The 7,810-nt window shown below is 43.6% G+C and overlaps 1 long non-coding RNA gene across 1 annotated transcript; it reads left to right on the forward strand.

Moving 5' to 3' along the window:
- The first annotated feature begins 1,757 nt into the window (after positions 1–1,757).
- LOC132875950 (uncharacterized) lies at positions 1,758–5,471 on the forward strand. Its single transcript, XR_009651901.1, has 2 exons — positions 1,758–2,137; positions 4,565–5,471. It is a non-coding gene; the product is annotated as an uncharacterized LOC132875950 (long non-coding RNA).
- The last annotated feature ends 2,339 nt before the right edge of the window (positions 5,472–7,810 follow it).

Consider the following 7,810-nt stretch of genomic DNA (forward strand, 5'->3'; position numbering starts at 1 on the left):
CTTCTAGGAGCGCCAGCAAAATTATACGATAGAAACAATCCAGACTGGGCACCCACTCAGAAAATGGGCTACGTTTCGCCCAAGGTTGGACTTGATTCTTCGGCAGCCAAACCAGATAGAACGCGATATCTGGGTACTTGATGGTTGGTATGCGCGTCTTATCTTCAGAAAAGTCTGACTTTTTAAATAATATGGGTCAAAACCAGGGGCGGCACGGTGGTGTAGTGGTTGGCACTGTCGCCTCACAGTACGAAGGTCCTGGGTTTGAGCCCAGCGGCCGACGAGGGCCTTTCCGTGTGGAGTTTGTGTGTTCTCTGTGTGTCTGCATGGATTTCCTCCGGGTGCTCCGGTTTCCCCTACAGTCCAAGGACGTGCAGGTTAGGTGGCTCTAAATTAAAGAAAGCACAACTTTATTCATCACACACTTGTGAAATTCCTCTCTGCATTTAACCCATCTGAAGCAGTGAACACACACATGCGAGCAATGAGCACACACGCATACCCAGAGCGGTGGGCAGCCATGCTAACAGTGCCTGGAGAGCAGTCGGGAGTTAGGTGCCTCGCTCAAGGGCACCTCAGCCCAAGGCCGTCCCATATCAACCTAACCATGTCTTTGAACTGTGAGGGAAACCGGAGCACCCGGAGGAAACCCACGCAGACATGGGGAGAACATGCAAACTCCACACAGAAAGGCCCTCGCCAGCCGCCGGGTTCGAACCGTGCTAACCACTACACCACCGTGCCGCCCCGTAGACGTAAAAGTGAGTGCGAATGGTTGTTTGTGTCTATGTCCGATGACCTGGCGACTTGTCCAGGGTGTACCCCGCCTCTCACCCATAGTCAGCTGGGATAGGCTCTGTAGAACAGGATAAGCGGCTACAGATAACGGATGCTCAAATCGTGGTAATAGTGAGAAAATTCAGCATTGTTTATGGCCAATTTATGCTGACAACCCAGTCCTCGCAGATGGCGTCGCAGATGGCGTCTGCGTAGCCCCCCCCCTTCGCAGACGCTCTGCGCGCACCTCCCAAAAATTGTGACCACCGCAGAAGCCTCGCAGACAGCGTCGCAGACAAGAGGGCTCTGATTGGTCCACTCTACATCCGCTGTACACGCACTTCCGCTTCCCTACTTTCCCGGTTTGGTTTGTTTTCACGACCGCCATTTTTAAAAACACGAGCGAAGATGGAGCAGCACGAAGAGCGGTTGATCGAGGAAGTGAGGAAGTACGTACATCTATACGACTCCAGTTCTAGTCATTATAAGTAACCGGAGGATAAACACTCCACTAACCACACCCACCAACTACTCCTAGCGACTTCGCGCCCCCTTGCGTTGTGGCGGTGAATAACATCGCGCACGCCTATTACTCCCCGCTCAACGATAAATTACAACTGTCTGCGAAAAGCTATCTGCGAAAGCCTTGTCGCAAGAGCATGCAGAGGCCCTTACAGACACGCTTTCAGCTGGATCAGTCCATAGATATGTACAGAGAGAGTATGTGTTTAGAAAGAAATGGCAATCATATAGAGGACGTTTTATTAATTTTCCCTGTGTATGGAGACTTTTGGGACATCTTGTAGTGAAGGACACATTACTGTTTGAGTTAGTGAGGTTGATGCTCCGCCTCCTGTAGTATAAACTCCTGTCAATCAATGTTTTGGGGGAAGGAAGAAGGTGATAAGGACTACATTGCCCGCTCAGGCTGACGTCACGCGGCGGGAAGCTTTCATCAGGAAGGCATTGTGGGAGTTGAAGTGTGAGTGAGTGATTTGGCCCGGACACTGCGGTGGCAGGAGGACCGCTGGGTGAAACATCAGGGCGGAGCTTCGTCTGCCTGCCAGATGGATGCCTTGTGAACTTAAAGGCAAAGTAATCAAGTTGAACATAAATCGCTACAAGCAGCCTCATATCGGACGCCACCATACGTCCAGGAGCGCAGTACAGTAGCCCTCATCTGACCAGACAAACATGGCGCTCGGAGAGGCGAGGGATAGAAAAGTAAAATATCTACATCTCCCGAGAGGGCTCTGTGAAATTTGTGAGGCAAGTGCATTGATCTGTTTGGGTGGTTTGTTTTGTTTTGTCGGGGTCAGATAAGCCTGATTGAGTGTGAGCTGTGGCGCTGCTCTGCACGGTAAGCTGCACAGAGACACTCATCCCATTCACACACTCTTTATACCGGTGCGTCTGTTCTATTATTATTATTATTATTATTACTCTTTTCGCACAAAAGTTCAGCAAAACCAGTATGTAAAATACCTGGATTTATTACCACACTAGATACTATGGTGTAAAAAAAAAAAAGTTTATTATAGAGTACCCACGATGAGCTTCGACCTTCTCTGGCACATAAACAACTCTATAAATGAGCCTCCATGTCCTTCTCTAATAGTCCATATTTGCTTATTTACCTATTCATGAACCAGTTAATTGATTTATTTGTTGTCACTTCTTCTTCCTTTTATGAGATTTAATTTTCAATCTAAAAATAATCTCCAGCCATGATTAGGATTCCATCCGGTTCACCAATTCCATCCGGATCTATTTCCCCTTTAAGAGCGCGAGCTTCGGCGTGGAAGGCGGGGTCAAAACCCAGCCACTGCATTCCAGCCAATCCAAGCCGCCGACCTCCACGGAGACGTGTGCGCGGTTTCTAAGGCAACCGCTCGTCTTGACCTCCATGTCCTCGTTTTCGTCAGGGAAGGCTGGTTTCCATGGAAACGATCGTATCTGTGCGCGCGCGGCTCGCTTCCCGTAAAGTGATCTGGTCGGAAAGCGGCCCGTTCTTCCAGAATGTGTCGGAAAATTCTAAAGAGGAGGGAAAAAAAAAAAAAAAGATGGCGTTTGAGAAAGAAGTCTCAACGTTAGGCTTACAGGCTGTTGAAGTGCAGGGTGTGTTTTTTGAAGACACAGGAGGAACTGAGAGTCCTCTCGCTTCAGCCGAAAATGTTAATATGTTATCTAGTCTGTGTTTGGGGAAAATAAACGAGCCTTATGTTTACCCATCATTTAAAGGGACACAGTATGCTATAATTAGACATTCTTCTTTTTTTGAAACCCAACACAAACACACTCAAAGTCTAACAAACTTCTTAGTCTAGTTGTTTTGTCTGGATGTTTGAAACGTGCTTTGTTTTTACTCGGCTTGTTATCAGAAGCAGCCATTTTTGTGTTTAGCCCCGCCCCTTTCCCACCACAGACTGTCATGTCCACATCTGCATAAAATCCTCTCTCAAAATGTCGTGTTCTGCAGATGTGCGAATGTTGTTCCAATCTCATGAACTCTGGTCTGATTTCTTTTCAGCTCCATATCACAGCAGTCTGTTTTTCTTTTATTTGCTTTCGTTATCGTTGCTGTCTTCAGCCCACGTGTTCACAGCAGCAGCCGCACTGACACGCAGTCACCAAGGTGGAGCTTCGTTTCCTTTTCTGTAAAAATATCCCAAGTACTACATATCCTCAGGATCTGTATCTAGAATCTCATCTTATCTCGTTATCTCTAGCCGCTTTATCCTGTTCTACAGGGTCGCAGGCGAGCTGGAGCCTATCCCGGGCGAAAGGCGGGGTACACCCTGGACAAGTCGCCAGGTCATCACAGGGCTGACACACAGACAACCATTCACACTCACATTCACACCTACGGTCAATTTAGAGTCACCAGTTAACCTAACCTGCATGTCTTTGGACTGTGGGGGAAACCGGAGCACCCAGAGGAAACCCACGCAGACACGGGGAGAACATGCAAACTTCGCACAGAAAGGCCCTCGCCGGCCCCGGGGCTCGAACCCGGACCTTCTTGCTGTGAGGCGACAGCGCTAACCACTACACCACCGTGCCACCCTGTATCTAGAATATGTAATCTATTTTTAAGGCTGAAGGAATAAAAAGTGTGCTGTTTGTTACAGGAAGATAATCAACCATGGGGTGATATGATGCGACCCAATGTAAAGCTCAGGGCCGTCGACACCCCAGACTGAATAACTTTCCAATAACGGCATGTCCCAAAGTGTTTTATTCCTCTTTTACTACACAGATTTGCTAGTGAAAACATTTTTTAAATTATTAAAGTAAAAATACACGTCATACTTTTAGCTGTTTCTAGTTACATTTAATGTTCTGAAACTAGTTAGTTCCTGGCTTACGTTGTAGCAGCTTTAAACAGTCGTTCTGTCACCAGCATCTCTTTTTCCCTCTCTGTCTTGAAGCAAATATGACAGGAAAAATGCAGCTTGTTCTGTTACTGAGGATCTGGAAAGACTCGTGGTGTCAAATTTACCGTCTTTTATAACTCACTGACACCTTCTTCCATAAATGTTCAATAAATGCCTCAATATAGAAAGTTTCATCATATCAACAATTGTGTTCTTTTTTTTTAAATAAACAACAAACATCTGTTTATTATTAGTTTAATTATGTGCAGTATCCAACGTACAAGCTGTGTGTTCCGTTAATGACCGTATAGAAACACGAATGCATTACAGCGAGCATGTTAAACCATTGATTTGAATGCACCGTTGTCTGAGCTGCTGTTCTCGAACATGAACGCTTTCTGCCCAATCAGAATGGAGACTTCAACACCGCTGTGGTATAAGCATCTGTAACGTGTTGGCCTCCACGTGTTAACTGAGGAAGCATGGATGCAAAAGGATGTTGTTTTTTTTTTTTTCTGGTCTCTCACTGATTTGAAAAAGCAACATAGTCTTCTTATTTTTCAACAGGATGCCTGTATGCGAGGGTTATGTGCAAGGAAAGTATTTATTTTTATTTTCATGCTTGAGATTGAGAATTATAACTGACGTAGAGTTGTTAGTTAGTTAGTGTGTAATGTCTCTCACTGTCTCCCTCTCTGTTTTGTTTCCTCTACTCTCTTTTCAGTTTCCTTCTTGGAGGTTTATCTGGAATCTCGACTTCCTGTGACCTGTCGAGACTCATCTGCATACCATGGGCTCTGCGTCGGTCGGTGCGCGTGTGTGTGGGGAATGTGTGGTGTGTGTGTGTGTGTGTGTGTGTGTGTGTATTGGGGGGAGGAGGGGGGATAATTAGTAGAGATATGGAGAATGGAAGAAAGGGGGAGCTGTATCTCTCTCTGTCTCTCTCACACACACACACACACACACACACACACACACACACACACACACACAGAGAGAAAAGCAGATATTTATATTTAAAAGCCTAGCTGAATTTTCCTCATACACCCATTTTTTTATTATGGCATTATTACAGGTAGGTTATATTATATACCACGTCTCCATTTCTCAATCGTCAGTATGCTATAGAAAATACGTGCCCTTTTAAGTGAAATTAAGAATCAGACTAAAAAGTATATGACAAAATATGTAAGCCTATTTTGATTAAAATACTGGAAAAAGATTTTCATTCAAGTTTCTGTATCACTCATTATCTGAATGTGCAAGATTATAGCATATGGTGCATAACTTACTAATAAAAATACTGTCACTCATGAATGGATGCTGTTTTTTTTTTCCCCCTCTCGACTCGTAGCTGTACAAGAATTCTGATCATTGCCTTGCCAAAAAGAGTGCAGTGAAATTATAATGGAATTTAACTAAGTCATGAATACAGTTAAGCTTTCTCTCTAAAGGCATACTTAATAGGTTAGTTTTCAAAGATCTTTGCATTTAAATATCTATGTATTATAAAATATTAAACTATCTTAATATTCATTCCCGAGGCAAGACCAATCTTTATCCAGATACATCATACACCACAGTCTTGTGAGAACAAACTCTCTCGAATCCTTGTGTGCTTATGTCATTGCTCACTTTGTCCTCTCACAAATCCTTCCGTGCTCTTGCTGCTTCTTCTTCTCTTAGCACCTTTTCTTCCCCCGTGTTCAACACCGAGTGCCCACACACCAGCAATGCTTAGTCTAATTTATGCCGACTGGAGGAAAAGATGATAAACGTCTCCTCGAACACTATTTTGTGAGGTAAAAAAGGCGTCATTTGCGCAGGAGTTTATAATTACGCAAAGCAGTATTTCACTTCTGACGCTGATAAAAGTACGCTATAACACACACCTCCACAGGAAACCTGATGTCAACATAGGAGGGGATTATAATTTACTGACTTCATGGTAGATGATTTCATGGCGACGTCCCAAGCACTATATAGTTTATATAGAAATATTAAGTCACTGAGAAACTTTGGTGAATAAGTGGCTACATCCCTAACTGCATACTATTCAGAACATGGCAGCTTACTGACTATACAGCTCACATCCTACTGTAAAGAATAGCGCCATAACTTTATAGCTATGTCCTCAAAAAGCATTTGACGTACACGTAGTATGGCACCATAAGTAACTACGTCACTTGGTATCTGATTTCATGGCTATTTCTTAACCACGTTCTACCCGACTACAACAGTATGTCAAAATATTACAGCACTGTAATTAAAGTCCATGTTACCTGAGTTGATGGCTGTGTCATCATTAAATATGTTCAACTAATCTGGCACAATAACTTGATTTCATGGCTAGTTACTATAGCTATTTTTTTTTTTTTTACTACACATCACAGACGTGCACATCTGGATGTGTTAAACAACTTAGAACATGGAACCTTTGGTGGCAGAGCACCCAGTTTTTAGATGAGCAAAAGTATAGGAACAGATAGTCAAAGTAAATCAGAGTCCCTCCCATGTCAGGACCTGGTCTTCTCAGGCAGTCTCCTGTTGCAGGACTAACCAGGTTCTTAAGGTGCATTGGGCAGCACCAATCTCTGTTTCTGTAGCCCTCAGCCTATTACAGTAGGGGTCAGTCGTCTGTAACCGTGAGAGTTTGACTCCCTACTCGCATCTGGATTGCACCGTGCCTTGCCAGAAGGTACCATTTTTATGATGGGCTTTGGTACAAATAGAACTCGTGCTGTCCTGGTTGAGAGGTGGGCATGCTAACCACTAGGTCAGCTTGCTGTAAGCTAAGTAAATAACATTTATTCTATCCACATTACTGGATATGAGTGAGCGCATGCTCCGATTAGTGACTTTACGACTAGGATATCAGCTCATATACCGTGAGTAGAGAAAAACAAAATGACAGAGCGTATTGATGATCCAACCGAGGATGAAATAAAAAAATCTACTAAAAAAACCCCCAAAATATGAAAAAGTATTTGATAGTAAGAATGTATCTTTTTTTTTTATTTTTCAAGAATTAATATTGAATTTGCAAAATATAAAAATGCTCTGTTTCTCAAAATCCAGTGAATGGGAATAGAATAAAACAGTTATTCCACTCAATCTCGTCATACATGGCTTATAGCCAAGTCGGTGCTATGCGCCTCGTCGGTTATCAGCTCATGTATGACTCGATTTTGTGGAATAACTGTTAAATATTTAGTTGCATATCCAACTCACTAACATCACAAACTGTTGCATTCTTCTTTTGTGATGCTTTCCCAGGCTTGCACAACAGTTTCTTTCAGTTTTTGTTTGTTTTGGGGGATTCTCCCTTCAGTCTCGTCTCAGTTGGGTAAAAGTCTGGTGATTTCCCCACTGATGAAGTCCTTTGTTGTGTTGATGGTGTGCTTCAGATCGTTGTCTTGCTGCATGATGAAGTTCCTTCCAATTAGTTTGGATGCATTTCTCTGTAAATTGGCAGACAGAATGTTTCTGTAGACTCCTGAATTCATTCTGCTGTTACCATCAGGATTTACGTCATCAGTAAGGATTAGTGAGTCTGTTCCAGAAGCAAGCCAAAGTCATGACATTACCTCCACCGTGCTTGACCAATGAACTTGTATGTTTTGGAGAGATCATGAGCAGATCCTGTCTTTCTCTAC

The sequence above is a fragment of the Neoarius graeffei genome, chromosome 28 (genome assembly GCF_027579695.1).
Source record: "Neoarius graeffei isolate fNeoGra1 chromosome 28, fNeoGra1.pri, whole genome shotgun sequence".
In the NCBI taxonomy this organism is placed as follows: Eukaryota; Metazoa; Chordata; class Actinopteri; order Siluriformes; family Ariidae; genus Neoarius; species Neoarius graeffei.